This window comes from Osmerus mordax, chromosome 11, assembly GCF_038355195.1.
Source record: "Osmerus mordax isolate fOsmMor3 chromosome 11, fOsmMor3.pri, whole genome shotgun sequence".
Taxonomy (NCBI): domain Eukaryota; kingdom Metazoa; phylum Chordata; class Actinopteri; order Osmeriformes; family Osmeridae; genus Osmerus; species Osmerus mordax.
In genome coordinates, this window is record NC_090060.1 from 2,774,676 (window position 1) to 2,795,054 (window position 20,379).

The window sequence follows — 20,379 nt, forward strand, 5'->3', positions numbered from 1 at the left end:
ACATTTGGTGTGCGTATAAACAGGCAAAATGTGTACATATTACATTTGATAAGGCGTATGCACAGGCAGGCGTGTGCATTCAAAACATTATTTTCGAAACAGCGATCTAAGCCATGCCTTAATAGCTCACAAGTCTAGGCAGGCAGGTGTATGCGAAGCACACATGACACCTGTCTGTGCGCACGCTTAAATATCACTGTAAGAGTTAAGACCTCATGTACGTACATTTGCAAACGTAGCGTTATTAGCGCCATGGCCAACCCGCAGATTGCGCACTCTGTGATAATTCAGTTTACGTCGTATTTACGAAACCTGCAGTTCATCGGGTAATCAGCGCCTTTCTCCGGCCACGATACCGTACATTGCGAGCATTTAAACGCGCAATTGAATGGGCCTCCTCTCTTTTTATCATGGACCAGCCACCAAAGTCAAAATAGCGAAAACAAAGATTTTGTGATAACGAAATTGATGTGCTTGTTCACAGGGGCCCCGCCAGGAATTTCGGGCCCCATGGCAAAAAATTCTAAGTGCGTTCGTGAATCATTAGTATGACTCGGGAGTAACGAGTAGTCTCAGAGAGCGATTCATTTTCTCGTGGCCGAGAAAAAGAAAAATGTTAAAATAACAAAACCGATAATTATCACTTGTGAACGAATATCATTCACGTCTTACTAAACCTAGTCAAGCGAAAGTGAATGAGGTAAACAAATAATTTCTGTTTCCTCTTCTGAGCCTATGCAGGTCACGTGAAAAATGATCCAAAGACTCATACCCGGTTTAGTAAGACGTGAATGATATGCGTTCACAAGTGATAATTACTGGTTTTGTTATTTTAACTTGTTTGTACTTTACTTACAGTGCAGTGTAATTGTTTGTCGTGATAATTAAATGCTAGTGTGAAATGACCATTTCAAATCATACAAACTGTCATGATGCATTATTTTAATGCAGGAATTTAATTTAAAATAGTATCTGCTGGTTTACATGCACTAACATAGGCTACAGGCCTACATGAGAATATGATAAATGTTTGCAGTGGACATAAATACCCCCCCCCCCCTCCCCGTTGAAATGAACAAATGACTCGAAAAAAAGATTCTTTCATTTTACTGAACGAGATTCAGAACCGAGTCAGTAAAATGATCCGAACTTCCCATCACTACACAATACGATACTCGCTGTGCAACAGCACATCCATGCGCGTCGTATCCATGCGTCGTTGCTAACGTGTGCTGACGTTGTGTATGGAGGATTATAGGGGCCAAAACTAAATGAATAAATACATAAATAATTAAATAATTGAATGGTTACTGGGACACGTGCCTCAGTATAAATCTGCTGTGCCCCAGTAAAATCAAAAGTTTGAGTTTTAACAATTTACTTTATTAGTCATGCATGAATGCAATGCATTCATTTAGATTGATAATCCCGGAAAAAATAAACGCAGTATCCCAATCAACGCTTGTAAAATCAAAGCAGTTTAACCGAAAACACAAACCAATGCCCGCAGAATTCCATGTAAGCGCGCTCTTCTGAGCTGGCCAATTTCAGATCATCTCATTGACATATACAAATATATCAATTACAAATTAAATGATACACTAAATAGATAAATGTTACATTTGTGTGTATATATATAGATTATTTACTCATTTTACTTTGTGATATGACACACAATTGTGATGTGTAATGTACAATATAAGCTGATATTATTAAGGAAGTACATCTACTTTCGGAAACAGTAGTCTACTATTTCACTGAAATATTAGCATCATGACATTAGCCTGTGTTGCCCGGGCAACACATACTACAGTGGTCTATGATGTATCTGTTTTCAATCGTTAAAATAAACATTCCTCACATATACATTTTCGTTGTAGGATTTATTCTGACATTAGAAAACGATTTGTTGGTGAAATTACCATTACCTGTGGTTTCAAACCAGTGTAGCTCACTGCAACGCTGTAGTTTACGCGAGACACACTACAAAAACATCTAGCTACAGTACACAGCTGTTTAGGAAGTCAAACGGCGACAGAAAATGTTCGGCACTCCCCTTACTTAAATCAAAAGTCTATCTAGCTACTAACCTGAACTTCATTGCCACAGCCTAAACGTTGTCAATCTGTTCATGAAAATAATTAATTTCAGCCTAAACCGTACAACGGAACGTTAAATCCAATTCAACCAACGCAATCGCTACCAAGACGAACACAGCAGTAGTCTAGTACTGTACCGTAGTAGTACAATTTACCGGGGCAGCTTCTCCACACAGGGCTATATTGCATTTTGCGTTGTTACTGACAATGATCGCTACCAGTGAGCTTTTTATGAATGAGCAATTTTCCACTAAATAAATGTCAAGCTTATTTACGTTTTGGGGGGCATATTTTCACTTAGCAGATGGTACCGTTTGAATCGCGATTCCATCTTCTACTGCCGGGTAACGTCGTAGAATAATCTTCAAAGGGGTTGTTTATTCATGAATGAATGCAATATGAGTAGGCTAAATGCCTGAAAATATCATGAGAAGGGAAAAACTTAAAATGACGTTTAAGTCATAGAGATTAGGTCAATTTTTACACCGGTCTGCACTAATGTCACGAAAACGCGCGTGACTACCTTTGGCATAACATTCGTTTCGCATCTGTTAACTTGGGGGATAGCTAGGCTAACTATAGCTTTACTGCAAGGCAGCTGCAGAAACGCCACAAGAAAAGAGGCCAGGGTGATAACTATTTACTCATTTTACTTTGTGATATGACACACAATTGTGATTGTGTAATGTACAATATAAACTGATATTATTAAGGAAGTACATCTAATTTCGGAAACAGTAGTCTACTATTTCACTGAAGTATTAGCATCATGACATTAGCCTGTGTTGCCCGGGCAACACATACTACAGTGGTCTATGATGTATCTGTTTTCAATCGTTAAAATAAACATTCCTCACATATACATTTTCGTTGTAGGATTTATTATGACATTAGATTACAAGTAAACGATTTGTGGGTGAAATTATCATTACCTGTGGTTTCAATCCAGTGTATCACTGCAAGGCTGTAGCCTATGCGAGACACTACAAAAAGCATATAGCATTAGCTATATCCAATGCTAGCTGTCCAGAACAATGTTGATATAAATTTACATTAGTAACGTTAGTTATGTAAGGTATTTTATTATGAGCTTTCATTGTGACAAGGGGAGTCATTGTTCTGACGGTCTGGCGGAGTGAGTTAAATAAAGTGAGACGTGCAGTGCCGTCTTGGAAGCCTGTGTCCTTCTTTTAAAGCCCAAACCTAAGTTTAGCATATATAAACTATCGGATATAGTTATATGGTTGAATTATGTTATGTTACTTGTTTGAGTGGCGTTAGTATGCTAAACTACTTTTCATTTGATGTCCTGATGTGACTGATATTACAACAGAATCTGATGGCAGTTCATTGATATAAACGCTATTCGTGTAATGTTAATATCGCTTGATTAACAGACTGCCACTGACCCTTCCTATGATCAAGAACATTTTCTTAATCTCCAGAATCATACATTTTGGGATCATTAACCCATCCTGATGAGAAGTAGCGGTAGGCTTCGGTGCTTTTAAATGCCTTAAGGGCTTCCCCAGGGTATGGAGAGGGATTGTGGACGAGGTAAATATAGATGTCAGCAAACGTCAAAATTGACTGGTTTTTACTATACTAGTGAAGTAAGCAGTTCACTTGTCACTAACTAAGGATCAAAACCTACAGTATCTATCTTATAAAATATATTGGTGCTTTTCGTCGGTGGTAAGGTGTGCTATTTTCGTGTGCGACATCATTCATTAGGTGCATTCGACATGGACTGCAGCTGCATGAAACGACCGGCGACAGTAGCCGCTTGCAGTCGGGGAGGAGTTGAAAACGGCTCTGTAAAGTCGGACATTCCAGCTTCTCGTGGTTTGCTGCGTTGACGTCAGTCATGGCCGATCAAGCGCTGATCTAATAAGACTTGGAAATTAAATAAAAGCTTGAGAAGTGTGTCTAAAATATACTTTATTTAACATTTGCCTTCGAAAGGGGCATAGAACTAGGCCTATATACAAGACGTTTCCATCAGATATAAGTGGGGGAGAAACATAGTCACTGAGGACCTTCATTGTCCCACAAAAGCAGTCTGGCTTGATGACACGATTAAAAAAAAGAATAATGGGTGTGTTTAACAAAAGCTTCTGAAGGCAAGACTAATCATATTTATATCATTTCTTATTGTGGTTATCAGTTAAAGTATTAATCTTCGTCTTTGCTCCAGATAGACATGTCAACAATCTATGCTCACGCTTAACATAATATAATATTTGCCATCATGTCATGAACGTAAAAACGTTCTTGACAGAAAAATTATTCTATGAAAAAGCTAGTAGTATGAGCCAGGTTCGAGAATCGAACAAAAATTATTGGGGGAGATCGTTTTGTAAACGAACGACCGGAAGAGCCGGAAGTCTAACAAGAAATGCAATACCACCTACATCCACCGGGGCCATTGCTTCAAGCCGAGGGGTGGGGGCTTGCTTGCAATTCAGTCCTAAAGATGGCGGCGCGACCACTGTGTGACGTCACATGAATTCATGAATAAAAGCTAACTGTTTACAAACCTCACTTGCAAATGTGTATATGCTCCCCAAGTGGGTTTGATATTGTTCATGCATGTAAAACATTGCCAAATGGTTATAGTAAATCATTCTGCAATAACAAATTACAAAATAATATAATATAACAAACATTTATCTAACTGGCAAAGAAATATATAATATTTTTGCCATTATCGTAGTCATTTAACTTAAAATTCTTAGTTATTGCTAAAGGTTAATATTTTAAGGCATTATAGTAAGTCAGTCAGAGAGAGATGTAGGTGGAAACAGTCAGACTGACAGGTAGACAGACAGGCAGGTTGACAGTCAGACAGAAAGGTAGCCAGACAGACAGGCAGACAGACAGAAAGGTTGTCAGACACAGACAGACAGAAAGACAAGTAGACAGACAGACAGACTGTTAGGCAGACAGACACAGATATCTGTCTCTGTACTCGTGGATGGAGTTCAAGCTGTTTGTATGAACAGTGTGTGTACCTTATGTGGGTGTGAAGGTGTGTCAATGACACTGTGAGCGTGAGAGTGTGTTCTCATCTCCCTCTCCCCAGGCAGAGAGATTACACAGCAGTGTGGTGTTCCACCAATCAGAACTTCCATTCACTTCCTGTCCCTCAGGACGAAGCAGCAGGAAGAAGAAATGCACCCTGGGATAGGTGAGGCTTACAGCAGATGGGTGAGAGAGCTGATAAACCTGCCTGCCTCTGTGTGCGTGCGTGTGTGTGTACGTAAGTGTGTGTTTGTATTATCAAACAACATACACCTTGTAGTAATGGACAGGGATTACACAGACATGCGTGTGTATGGGTGACACTGGTGAGTAAGCTACTGTGGATTGCTACGTGAGAGACTGTGTGTGTGTGTGTGTGTGGGGGGGGGGGGGACTGTGTGTGTGGGGGGGGGGGTGTATGTCAGCATCTCTTTGAGGCTCTTTAAAGACGTACACACACACCCACAATCAGACACCTCTCTGAATAACTTCACACCTCTTTCATCTCAATCTCTCTTTCTTCCCACTGTCATTCCTGGTTCCTTTTCACCTCTCCACCTGCTGTTGATTCGGGTGTGAGTGATAGAGTAGTGCATTCCTCCCTCCCAGTGCCACTCCTTACTCTTCCATCCTCCATCTCTCTCTCTTACCTGCCGTCACCAGATGGCCCCACCACCTGCCTTCAGCAGTCCAACAAAGGCTGCAATTACACTTCCTGTCTAACAAACACACACACGGGTACGTTCATAAGCTCTCCCACTCCCGCAGACACACTCACACACAATCGTACACATAGCTACGTTTTTAAGCATGGGTCAGTTAACTTTTTATCTTGCTCTATTCATCGTCATCTTCTCAGACATTAGATCTTTTCAGCTCATCCCTGGAAGATCTGCATACATCAACATAATACCAGAGACTGTGACAGATGACAGACACCGGTGTGTGTGTGTGTGTGTGTGTGTGTGTGTGCGTGCATGTGTGCATTCATGCAGGTGTTTGTGTGAGTCTGTCTGTTTCTTGAGAACAAAGTCACAAATATGAATACCAACACACTTAATAGAGTACAGATGAAGAGAGGGCTGTGTGTGCGTTCGTGTATTTGTGTGTTAGATCTACAAACCCCTGTCTTTATAAGTTGATGAGGGTTATTATGCTGTCTTATTGTAGCTCACACCACGCGTGAGACATTACTGACAGGAAGAACTCTGCACATAATTACACAAGTGATTGACTATGCATGTGCGTACGTGACTGTGTGTGTACGTGTGTGTGTGTCTGCTACTGGGTGCGAGCGCGTCAGTGAGTGCGCGGGCGATTCACATAATTACAGGTATGATTGACAGCTGTAATAAACAGCGCCTAAGTGTCACCTACTGAGTTCTGTTGCTCCAGGCAACAAGAAATCTAACAGGAAGTACAGAACACAGCAGATAGTGAATTCTAAAATAGAACGTTGGTGTTTTTCCTTCGCTGTTTTATTACTGGGTTGGAAATGAGAGAGGGTGGGGGGTAGGGGTAGCCCAAACCACTGTATAGTACCCACTGGTACTATTCACCTTACTAAGACTGCTTTCTTTCACAACCTAAAATTTTCTGTTACAACCTTCCGTTCGCTCTGTTTTCCTTTCTGCCTTCTTCTTCGCCCTCTTTTTTCCTCCCCCCATAACTCCATCTCCTCACTCCCCCTGTTATTCTTCCTCATCTCCTTCTCTACCTAATTTACCTTGAATCTCTCTCTTCTGTCTCTCTCTCTCTCATTTGTAATTCCAGTTCTTCCTGGTTGTGAATCAGAGCTCCGAGTGAAATGTCAGCCATTCCAGAGGTCGTAGGTCACAATTTGCATACATACGATTAAACACACCTGCCCTTTCTCAAAAGACCAGGCGCTCCGTTTAATATTCCTTTAGAGAAACTTCTCTCCTCTCCTCTGCCCGCCTCTGACAGTTGGCTGAATGGCCACTGTTCCCTGGGTGACCAGACCATCAGCAGTGCGGTAAAGACGTGTCAGAAAGCTCTCTTCTCCCACAAAAACAAGCTTTAACTCCTCCATACCCAGGGGATTGGAGATCATCCAGAAATCATTGTTTTGTGTTTCATTTATTTGCCTCTGCCTTAAACCCTCATGCATGCTCCGACCTGGGATCTGCTGCAACAACTTAGACCGTTTGTTTGGGTAATGCACTCTCAGATTGCTGCTAATTAGAGGCTATGTATCTGCAGGTGTGCGTGCGTGCACATGCAGAGATAATGTGTGTTAGGATGTGGTGATCTCGGGAGAAAGTAGCAGAAGGGTGTGTGTCTCATCTTAGTCCATTACTATCCACAGATGGCCCCCAAAAGATCTGTGGGTAGCTCTTTCTCTATGTCTCTCTCTCTTTCTATTACTCCCTTTTTAATCGATTTTTCTCCCTGTATCTCTCTGTCTCTCTCTTTCGACGAATCTTCGATTGCACACTTTTCTTCTATCCCTTCAACAAATAAAGATGGCAGTTGGTAGCTGTTTGCTGTGATGGTTCCCAGTAAATATCTGCCTTCCTTCCTTGGAGCAGATAAACTGCAGGTAAGGATAACCTGGAATGGATGCTAAAGTCTCTCTCTCTTTTTCTCTCTCCATTCTAAAAAAATTAAAGTGAAACAAAAGCAAGAACAAATATGGACCTGATTATAAACAAGCATCGTGTCATATCACTCATGGCTGCACTTCACGGCATGAGACTAGGTTGAGACAACGGTATCATATTGTGAAAGTTTGGATTTCAAAGGTCCAGTTAGATCTCTTCACACATAGCAGCAGTACACTAAGTTATCTACAAGCTCCAGGTAGCTAACCGTAGGCAATTGTTGCTCTTTCATGATTCATTACTAAAAAATGATTTAATCGAGAAATTCTGCCATCTGCCGTAATACATTCAGTTAGCCAAAGCTTGTCTCATGTCATGTGTCCATGAGAAATGTATTAATAAGCAAAGGCTCATGGGTAATCAATTGATTTTTCTAAACTTTACTAGATTGAACATAGACTTAGGACTCTGGCTCAGAACTTAATCTTTGGCTGTCTCAAATGCCCGCAGTCAAATTGTCGGCCTCAGTTACCTTGGTTTAATATTTTAAGCATTTACATCGTTTATTTGAGGGAACAAAGAAAGGTTCTCTTGAATCAAAAGTAGCTCCGAGCAAAGACAAATAAATTAGTAATTCTGTTTTTTTCTCACTCCCTCTCTATCTTTCTTTACCTTTAATAGAGAGCAATTTAGCTGCTAGCATCTCAAGCCACTTTATTTGTCTTCATTATGAGAATTTGAGGACAATTGCTCTCTTTAAATAAGATCTAATGCAGGTTTTTATTTCAGAGAGTGAGGTTTAACGATTTGAGCCTAGGCCATTTGTATTTGTAAAGAGTTATATTTTGTGATGAATATTCATGCATTCTAATGTATTTTAAGAGGTTCTTTGTCGATTAACCTTCTAATGGGCCTTGATAGGCTGGTGGAGTCTTCATCATCCTTGGAGGATACAAGCATTTCACCGGAAATGCATGAACCACACCAAACGCACACTTGCACATACACACATACATATTATTAAGCAATCAAATGTAGGTATGAAGATAAAATAAGTCTTTAATCTGAAAAAATAAATACTAATACATTAGTTTGAACACATAAATTCCAGGCTGAATACATGATTTTTTTTGGTTGCCATGTGGTGATTTCCTTTAGACACAACCAGTCAGCCACAGTGTTTTAAGGTCTATATTTTTAACATCAGCTTGTTTTCAGTATTTGGCCTGTTATACCTCACTTTTAAAGGAACTGGAATGATCAGAAATTGTCTTAGACTAAAGACAAACATAACAGACAAAGATGCAACTCAGGAAAGTATAGTGTGTGAATACTTGTGTGTGTGTGTGTGCTTTACACGTGTATAGCTTAGCTTGTAGTGTTGCTGTTGCACAACAAAGCCTGGAGTGTATGAATATATCCCTGGAAGTGGAGCACACCTTTAAGGAACAATGTCAAGCTTAAAGTGGAGCACAAATAAATTCTCTATATCTCTCTGGCTCCCCACATTCCCTCGAGCTAGGCGCTGATTAAAAAAAAATCATTTCCTTCCAAAATTAAATTTTTAAGCGACAACTTTCTCTGAATACAATGACATTTTTGAAAAGTGAAAAGTTCCCTTGAACTTCAACCTCAAATATCTTCCATTCTCTCCTTTCTAACTGTGTTCTAATGCACCTCTATGCACCAGTGCTTTTCTATAAACTGGTTTTCCAAATTTATGAAGGCATACAAACCCTACATTGATTTGTTTTGATGGAAAAGTGGAGTCCTGCTTTGATTAATTGCCCATTTATACATTCGCCCTCCCTAGATATGTCTATAGTGAACCAGGGCATCGCAAAAAGTTGTCTCAAAAAAGACATGAGAAATGGCTCAGCTATGCTAAACAACGTCATACCCAGCAAGACTCCAGTCAAATCCAGACCTTGATTGATCTCTCCAACATGAATCATTTCCCGCTTATTTATCACATCTAAATTGTCACTGCTTGATGAGCACATTCCTTCTTGTGTCCCAGAGAGGCAGCCCATACACACATAGACACATACTTACACACTGGTTTGTTTTTATATCCTTGTGAGTACCGAATATTCACTCCCAATCAAAATTGTGTTATGTCTAATCCTAACCCTAACCTTAACCCTTAATGTAATTCCAACCCAGAAACATTAGTTATACCTCTCACACTCAACTCCCTGAAACCCCACAGACATAGCACTTGAAGTTGTGGGGCACAAACAAGGTACTTTTATTCTATGTCTTCTATTCTTGTAGGGAGGTCCCAACGAGGGTAGTTAAACAAGATTTTACACGCACACACACACACACACACACACACACACACACACAATGGAGGATGTTATTTGAGGGGAAGCGTCGAAGGCGGCCCAATCTTCCCTAGCCTTGGTCTAATCAGCAATGACAGACAGGCCAATTACAACAGTTAATCATGTAATATCAATTATTCCTCCTCGCCTCACACACTGTCATTATCCTTCGTCCTCTGTTTGACTAACACACACACACACAGACAGACATACTTACACACATACACACAATGAAGAATAGTGAGGGTGAGGAAGGAATGGGTAAGGAGACTGGGAAAGAATCTTCCCATCTTTAAATTGTTTTACATTTTAGTCATTTAGCAGACACTCTTATCCAGAGCGACTTACAGTAAGTACAGGGCAATTCCCCCGAGGCAAGTAGGGTGAAGTGTCTTGCCCAAGGGCACAACGTCATTTCAGTTTTGCATGGCAGGGAATCGAACCGGCAACCTTCTGATTACAGTTTTTTTTATTCGCTTTGGTACTATTTTCACAAGTATGTGGTAAAACCTCTCAACTGTTAGTACAAAACTCAAAGCAGATCATCAAAAAGTCTATTTTTTCAAACATGTAATCACTCAGTTTAGTACTTTTAACAATCAGTTCATCCAACAGCAAACAATGCAAGATACATGTTTCAAATCGGCCTTAGAAGTGCTGAAATTAATATGTTCCAGTACTATGTAAAAGACAGATTACACAGTTTCACATTAGGCAATACACTTACATTACTTACATTTACATAGTCAATAATAATTTCCAAAATATCCATCCTATGTCTAATCAAGGGAATTATCAATGAAGACATCGTCTACAATCATTTGGGCAAATTACGTAGTTTTTACTATTTTTCAGATATAATTGTAACATAGGTATACTTTCTATTATGTAACTAAATGAGAACAAAACATAACATTTAGAGGCCCCATGCCCACCTCTCTGACCTCTCTGTTGGTGCCCATGCCCACCTCTTTGACCTCTCTGTTGGTGCCCATGCCCACCTCTCTGACCTCTCTGTTGGTGCCCATGCCCACCCCTCTGACCTCTCTGTTGGTGCCCATGCCCACCTCTCTGACCTCTCTGTTGGTGCCCATGCCCACCTCTCTGACCTCTCTGTTGGTGCCCATGCCCACCTCTCTGACGGATCCCTTGTCCACAAGCTCTTCCTATTCCTTGCTGTCTATCCTGCTATGTTGAAAGAAATTGCCACCCACTTTTACGTATATCTAATGACCAATTGTGGTTACCCCAATCTGAAATCAAGTAGCAATAACGAGTATTCATCATGTGTGGTTAATTTATATGTTCGTACAAAAACACATTTTATTTCTGTAGTTCTCAAAATCAATATACAGTTTATTGCTGAAATGAAAATATATAGGTTTACCAAACGGTTCAGTGATTAAACATTACAGTAAGATCAGTTGGATTAAGTGTTGGTCAAATGTATTTACGCAAATTAGATGAGAAGCATATCAAAAGTATTGTGAGCATTGCATTGTGAAAGACAATTACTTCATATGAAAGGTATTTCTTTGATGACACACTGATTAGGTGTGGTGAAAAAGTGATTGTGTAATTTTGTGCATTGTACTTTGTCAATTGAACATGTGATTACATGTTTGAAAAAACTGACTTTTTGATGATCTGCTTTGAGTTTTGTACTAACAGTTGTGAGGTTTTACCACATACTTGTGAAAATAGTACCAAAGCGAATAAAAAAAAAACTGTAAGTCCAGACTTACCATCGACACAGTCATGTGTGCTAAAGACTTTACCATGGTCCCAAACGGTTCCCACAGCGAACTGTAATTCTATAGATAAAATTAGGATTCAAATCTATTCTCTTCTGTTACTGGCACATTTACATTTTACATTTAGGCATTTAGCAGACGCTCTTATCCAGAGCAACTTACAGTAAGTACAGGGTCATTCCCCCGAGGCAAGTAGGGTGAAGTGCCTTGCCCAAGGACGAAACGTCATTTGACACGGCCGGGAATCGAACCAGCGCTCTTCAGATTACTAGCCCGACTCCCTAACCGCTCAGCCATCTGATCCCCATACTCACATAACATACTGCTCAACAAGGAGAGTTGAAATGAGGATACTGATATAAAATACTTGAAGACTTGTTTCTGACATGGAATACTTAGATACAGATTTAGAACTGGTACCGATGTAGAATGCATACAGATATTAAATATGTAATATACAGTATGTTACACTTGCATTTATTGTATTTACATTATGAATACAGAACACTTCCAGACTTAAAACAACCAAACACTTAAGAAGCTGTTGAAATGGCATTTCTTGTGTAAAGAAATGTGAATGACGTGATGGAGGGGGTGGTGTGTTGCAGTGTTGCAGTTAGGAACAGAGAATATTTGATGACGAATTTTCTTTAATTTACATTTTGATCTTAAATTAAATTAAGTGGCCATTGTTAGGACTTATGAATGAGTTTAAACTGAAGTGGCCTCTCCACAAGTCAATTAAAACCATTCAAAGGGTTTGTAATTGTTTTACACTGCCTTATGTCACATGAAATACTCTCACTGTAAAGTTAATTTATTTTCTGTCCATTACCTGAAGTCAGTGATAAACTCATTCTTTGTGTGTGAACATGTGCGTGTGATGTGTGTTCATATGTGTGTGCGCACACTTTTGTTGATATTTGCTGTTGCTATTATCCATTTTCATATTCAGTGTGTGTGTGTATGTTCGTGTGTGTATGCGCGTGTGTATGTGTGTGTGTGTGAACGTCTCAAGTGTGTGCCTGCTGTGTTTAGTGTGCCAAGGAGAACAGAATCCATGAGAATGGTGGCTCACTGTAGGAGACAGCAATGTTTAATAAACCATTTGGCACTCACACACACACACACATACACACACACACACACACACACACACAGGCAGCATGTAATAAACCATTTGGCAAAGTTTGTTCTCTGCTGCAGTGAGACTGAGAGTTAGTAATGCATTGGATGAAAAGGTTGTACCATAGTTAGATTGTGTGTGTGTGTGTCTACTGTATTGTATGCGTGTGTGTGTAATATATAAATTTGTGCTTATGTAAATTTGAATCTGGGATGTTCTTGAGTCAAAATAGAATGTAGAGTATAAAATAGAATGGCATTTGAATAAAATTAGTTTGATATACTTGGTTAGGTTTGGGGTTATGGTTAAAAGGTTGCATTTAGATGTGTGTATGAGTGCGTGTGTGTGCATGTGTGTCATCTTGACAGAGAGAGCTGGCAGAGAGGGGTAACTGAGATTAAAACCTATAAATTGCCAGGGAGACCATTCACACAGAAGTGCTCCCAAGGCACTCTGTCATTATGAGGGAATGAGATAGCTGTCAATCAACACACACATGCACGCACACACACACACACACACACACACACACACACACACACACACACACACACACATGCTTATATTCACACACAGCCATTCTCTGTCATTTTATATTCGCAATGGCAGTTACATAGGTGTTCTATTTAACTATAGACATTAGAGCTTTAGACTTTCATAGCATGAGTTTTACAGTTGTTTCTGATTGCTAAGGCACTATCTTTGAAACCATTGGCTATTTTTGCAAAACAATACACACATCACAAAACCTTACATCAAACCATTAAAACATTATAGTTATCTTGCAAAAGCAAACAATTCTTGCAAAACTCTTCAAACCCTTAAAACTATTTTTGCATCAAACCGTACACACAAACACAACATTTGATATGCACATGAAGCACAAACTACGCACTGATAGTATAAATGAAAAGCATTTGAGGTGTTTGCTTTTTATGTATGTAGGGCTAATAAGTTTACAATAAAGTTTTGTTAAACATGTAATACTGTAAACACACACAAAAGTATCCAAATGTATGTTTAACTACATGCTCTTATGGTTCTTCCCTTTGGCACTTACTTTGGTTGTTCACAATGTGTGCTTCATGTTTTAGCTACTCGCAATGTTTTTTGGCTATCTTGTTGTTATGATCAGTGACCTATGCACTTTGTAAAGCTCTCTCTTGGAAGTCGCTTTGGATAAAAGCGTCTGCTAAATGAATACATGTAAATGTAAATGTATGGATCTGTTTTCCAAATACAAAACAATATCAACACAAGTAGGGGGAAAAGTAAAAAATTCTCTCAAGGAAAGAGTTTCCCCTCATTTGTATGAATGTGTGTTATGTTCGGATTTACATTCATGCTGTAGGCCTTCATATTTGGACACCTGTGTGTGTGTGTGTTTACAATACTATGTATGACAAAACTTTACAGCAAATTGCTATGCCCTCTCACAGAAAAAGCCACAAGTGTTTTTCACTGATCTCTCTAATAATGCCAGGAATCTCTGTTTGCTGTCTGTCTCCCTGCCTGTCTGTGTATCCACATTTGAATGGGATTTTAGGGCAGCTAGTTTCCCACGATTATCTCAAGAACCGGGCACTTTGCCAAATTAATATTTTGCAGGTGTCCTTTTTTTAATACAACTAAGTGCAGTAATTGGGTGTGCTCAAGCCTTCGGCGAGAGCAAAACCTTTGTTCTCTCACATATATATTTATTGGGTGTGCTCAAGCCTTCGGCGAGAGCACAACCTTTGTTCTCTCACATATATATTTATTTATTTATTTTCGCCCCCCTAAGGATCAGTCAATATTTGGACTACATACACAACGGCGGTGTCAAAAGGTTTGTCTTGGTAGCGATTGCGTTGGTTGTATTTTTATTTACGTTCCGTTGCATGGTTTAAGTAGAAATTGCGTTTTTGTGGTGAAAAGTGAAGCTAACGGTGGCTAATTTGCTAGCCACAGTCACTGACGTTACTAACGTCACTACGTCACTAACGTCACGAAAACACGCGTGACTACCTGTAGCAGAACATTCGTTTCACATCTGTTAACTTGGGGGATAGCTAGGCTAACTATAGCTTTACTGCAAGGCAGCTGCAGAAACGCCACAAGCAAAGAGGCCAGGGTGATAACTATTTACTCATTTTACTTTGTGATGTGAAACACAATTATGAAATGTAATGTACAATATTAGCTGATATTATTAAGGAAGTAGGCCCACATCTACTTTTGGAAACGGTAGTCTACTATTTCACTGAAGCATTAGCATCATGACATTAGCCTCTGTTGCCCGGGAAACACATACTACAGTGGTCTATGATGCATCTGTTTTCAATCTTTAAAATAAACATTCCTCACAAATACATTTTCGTTGTAGGATTTATTATGACATTACATTACAAGTAAACGATTTGGGGGTGAAATTATCATTACCTGTGGTTTCAAACCAGTGTTGCTCACTGCAATGCTGTAGCCTACGCGAGACACTACAAAAACATCTACACAGCTGTAGGAAGTCAAACGGCGACAGAACATGTTCGGCACTCCCTTTACTTAATCAAAAGTCTATCTAACTACTAACCTGAACTTCATTGCCACAGCCTAAACGTTGCCAATCTGTTCATGAAAATAATTAATTTCAGCCTAAACCGTACAACGGAACGTTAAATCCAATTCAACCAACGCAATCGCTACCAAGACGAACACAGCAGTAGTCTACTAGTACTGTACCGTAGTAGTACAATTTACCGGGGCAGCTTCTCCACACAGGGCTATATCGCATTTTGCGTTGTTACTGACAATGATCGCTACCACTGAGCTTTTTATGAATGAGCGATTTTCCACTAAATAAATGTCAAGCTTATTTACGTTTTGGGGGGCATATTTTCAGTTAGCAGATGGGACTGTCTGAATCGCGATTCCATCTTCTACTGCCGGGTAACGTCGTAGAATAATCTTCAAAGGGGGTTCTTTATTAATGAATGAATGCAATGAGTAGGCTACATGCCTGAAAATATTACGAGAAGGGAAAAACTTAAAATGACGTTTAAGTCATAGAGATTAGGTCCATTTTTACACCGGTCTGCCAAATTTATTCGTTTTGATTCAACGATGAGGCTGCCTCTTGCAGGGGAAATGAGAAGACATCTATTTCATTCTACACTTCACTCGTATTTTCAGTTGTAAATGAGCAGCAAAAAAAAATGCCTTTAAATCTATTTAATCTTTATAAATAATAAGTATGCATTTTCATATAAAATATACATAAATCAGTTGTAAAAATGTCATTCAAAAACGGACCCCTGTGCAACCGACGCAAGCAAGCACACCCTACAATTTCCCCAGAAATTGTACCCTCTCTAGTTGATGTTGTTTGGATAAGCATTTTGACATATTCCAAAAATAATTCGCTGCCAGTTTTGCTTGTTCTTTTCGCTCTGGACTCAACAATCTTGAGTTAACTGAGCTTTTTTTTTAGGGCAATACTGTCAAACTGAACTTCCCTCCACTTCACCTCACTTCTAATTCTACAAACCAAACAGAAGAAAATAACTTAGCCACAGCAGCAAAATGTACATGTGAAAGTAAGCAGAGAGGGAGAGAGAGTAGAGAGATACAGAAAGAAAGAGAGAGTTTTTGTGTTTTAACATACCTTCATGGGTCCCTTAACGGCTGGCTGGACGGTACACTTTTCTCCATATAAACATATAACATCATCTTGACCCACAAAGATGATAAAAGATGAGTTATTTCCCCTCTACGTAACAGTGCACTCTCTCACCTAATTTGTACAAAGATACCCACATAATTAATTGATTTGTAGAGAGAGAGAGAAATGGATTCATAGAGAGAGAAATAGATTTAGAGAAAACGAAAGAGAGAGACAAGAGAGGGTTGGGAGGAAGGATGGATGGATATGAATGTGTTCAGTCAACAACCTTTGGAAGACAGATGTTTGATTCTCTCCCCTTTTGACGTGTCTCTCCCAGTGACGAGAGTCCAGCTGCTCTGGTTGATGGATGGAAGCTCTCATAGATTTAGGAGCCCTGTAGGAGGGACATTGTGATATGCAGATAGGCTAAAAACAAGCCTCTCCACATTCTAGGTAATAATGATTGTAGCACTCTCACATCCATCGAGAACAATCACTGGGGGGCTCTAGTGTGTGAATGTGTTAGTGTGTGGTGTATGTATGTGTGTGTGTATGTGTGTGTTTGTGTGTATGTATGTTTGTCCACTTTAAGAAGATAAATCAATGTGTCACGTAATTGCTTGACTGACCTTTGCTGATAAGAAACGGGAGCCCTTTGAAATCTCTATCGGTCTCCGTCACTTTGGGTATCTCTACCTCTGTCTCTTTCTCTCCTGTCACCAGCTGGAGACTTATTCACACACACACACACACACTTACAAGTGCACAAATATAAAAGCACACACACGCATGCAAGCACACACACACACAGGCCATGTTCCCTTTGATCACACTTTAATGTAAGTAAACATAAGTGAGCACCAGATTTTTCCATTTCAATCTGTTGAATCTTGTCTCTCCATGGCCGACAACCCCCAAAGTCTAATAACCACAGTGCTCAAGGTATCCGGCAGCCACTCATTCTTTACCTCCCTCCTTCTCTCTTTCTTCCTGTCATTGTTTATCTATTTATACATTTCCTTCCTCGCTGTCTTTTCCTTATCGCTGCATTCATTGTATTTATTTATCTGTGTAATTTCACCCCAGTTTACCCAGCGCTGTGCCAAGTCTCTCTCTCTATTATAGGTCAGTTAGCTCATTTCCACCCCCGGTGTTTCTCTCTCTTTTCAGGAGAGGAGGAATGAGAGGAGAAGAAAGGAGAGGAGGAGATAAGAGGAGAGGGGAGAAATGATATTCCGTTCCTGCTAGGTGCTTCCCTCGGAAGTGTAATGGTTTACAGAGTCTTCAGAGTGACGACCATCTGTCATAAACACTCAGATGTTACCTGTGTGTGTGTTTTTTTTTTTTTTGTGTGTGTGTACTTATTTGAGTTTACATTGTCTGGATTGCTTAAACACTATGACCAGGCTTTTGAACAAACATTTCAAAGCCATAATGCCATTTATCAAAAAGCACACCCATATCCCACTATTCCCCTGTTTTGAGACATTAGTCAGATTGGTTGAACTGTCTCTGCAAAACTCTACACACAAATACCTTCATTTCTCATTGCCTACACCATGTGGTCAATAAGAAATAACTAGCATTCAATATTGTTCACTCAAGTCAGCACAGCTTGGGCACAATTAGCACACAAATACCCATGTGGAAACACTAAGGGCCTCATGTACTAACACTTTTGTGCCCACTTTAGGCGTATTTGTTTTCGCAATTTGCACGTAAAAGCATGGCGAGGTATGCGACAAACATGCCGCATTGAGGTAAAAGCACAGACTGCCTGTCGCGGGAACTGAAAATGGCAAATTGCGCTTTTCCTTGTCATGCATATGCATTCATGGGAGGGTCAAGGTGAAAATGGGAGTTTCCCATAAAGAGATGGGAGGGGATGCGTAAAGTGCGCCTAATTATGTATTCCACGGTATGTACTAAAAAAGCCTGTGAAAGCGCACCTCTATTTTGCGGTGAAAATTCTCCGCCTGTTAAAAAAGGCGTAAACCAGGACGCAAATATGCCTCCTGGTGAAATGGCAGCCGTAACCCGAGCAAGACGAAGATATAGGCCAGGAGGTGGAGGAGGTGGAGGAACATAATTGGCCATCGGGCTATTGTGAATGTCCCTGGCCAGCGAGGAGGGAACGTCACTATGTGCACGGCCATCAGCCAACGAGGGGTACTCCACTGCCATGCCATTCTTGGACCCTATAACACTGTGTTCCTCCTTGGTTTCCTTGATGGTCTAAGAGAGTGTGTGTCAGCTTGACCAGAGGGAGGCAGCACAACGAGAATAGCCTCGCTACGTTGTTGTTTGGGATAACGTCATCTTCCAAAAAGTTGGATGACCACCCCGATTTGCGCTCCCGGGGAGGGGGGGGGGGGGGGGGTTAGGGGGGGCGCTCGTGTGATAAATCTTGCCTAGGGCGTCAAATGTGCTAGGACCGGTACTGTTGATCAATGACCCATTTGAAGAATCTGAAGTCAATGCGCGGCTGCGCTGCAGGGTCATGTGACTGAGTCTGCGGGATCTCAGTCAGGTCGCAATTAGAATTGCGTTTTGAGTTATTCTGTAGAATCGTCCAGAAAGTGTTGCAATCACTATAATGATAGTGATTTAGATTCCTATATGTTTAATGTTTGCACCTTCCTGCCAAAGCAAATTCCTTGTCTGTGCAAACTTTCATGGCGAATAAAACCCATTCTGATACTGAGGGTGTCACGAGGGTTGATTAGGTTTGTCTGATGTGATCAAATCAGACTCTTCAGATGTGGCAAGATGTTGGCGTTGTGTGGTCGGGCTGACCTCACTACAAGGCCATGGAAGAAGCCTGCCTATACATTTCAGTTTATGCGTGCCAGGGGTGGATCAGGCATGCAAGATGATTTTAACCCGCTGCCTGGCTAGGGCCAATATAGCCTCTGATCAGAATCAGAATCAGAATTCATTCAGTTTAACAAGTTCTCGGACGATCCCCATTTGCTACATACCCTCCCCCAGAGAAAGGTGTGCCGTAGGGCGGGAAAGGGGAATGTAACATGCTGATCCACGCCCGTACAGTAAGAGGGTAAATGTATAAAGGATAGTGCCTTAGCAATCAGAAAAAAAAACTGTGAAGATGAAGACCTACAGTGCCAGTCCCCTCCTACCTCCCTCTATCAGGGGGCCCCTCCTTCTGGCCTCCTTGTCACATCCCAGCAGTCTCTGTACCTCTCTTCCTCTGTCTCTACATACACACCTTCATCTGTGCTCAACATGACTTATTTCTCAAACCATGAAGACATTGAAGAACTCGAAAACATGTCAGAGCTAGATCTCCTGCCATCATACAAGTTCACGTGAGGATTTAAACACAACCAACAGTACTTACTTATCTTTGACTACAACTAGCAGTACCAGTACACTATAACTATAAATATCTGGGAGCTGTTTAGAGTCAATAGTTGATGAAGACTCTTGACAATAAAGATCAATTATACATGTTGAAGAGCTTCAGAGGAACAAGCCCTGGGAGTTGATGAGAGAGTGACCTGCTTTCTTAGATACTAGCTGGTCATAGTGCACGCGCACTCGCACACAAGCACACAAGCACACATGTCCTCGCACATACAAACATGCATACATGCAAAGGGCACAGGGAAGGTACAGTATATAGGCACACACAGTGTCTCACACACATTCACGTACACACACACATGGACGTCTGCACAAAAATGCCCCCGCAGGAAGTGCTCTAAATACAGGCTTCAATTAAAACAGTTATTGGGTCAGCATTGTATTATCCCTTTAGAGAGAAGGGATTTGGCTCTGAGTGCCAGAACGCAGCTTGAATGCAAAACTCACTCTCCATA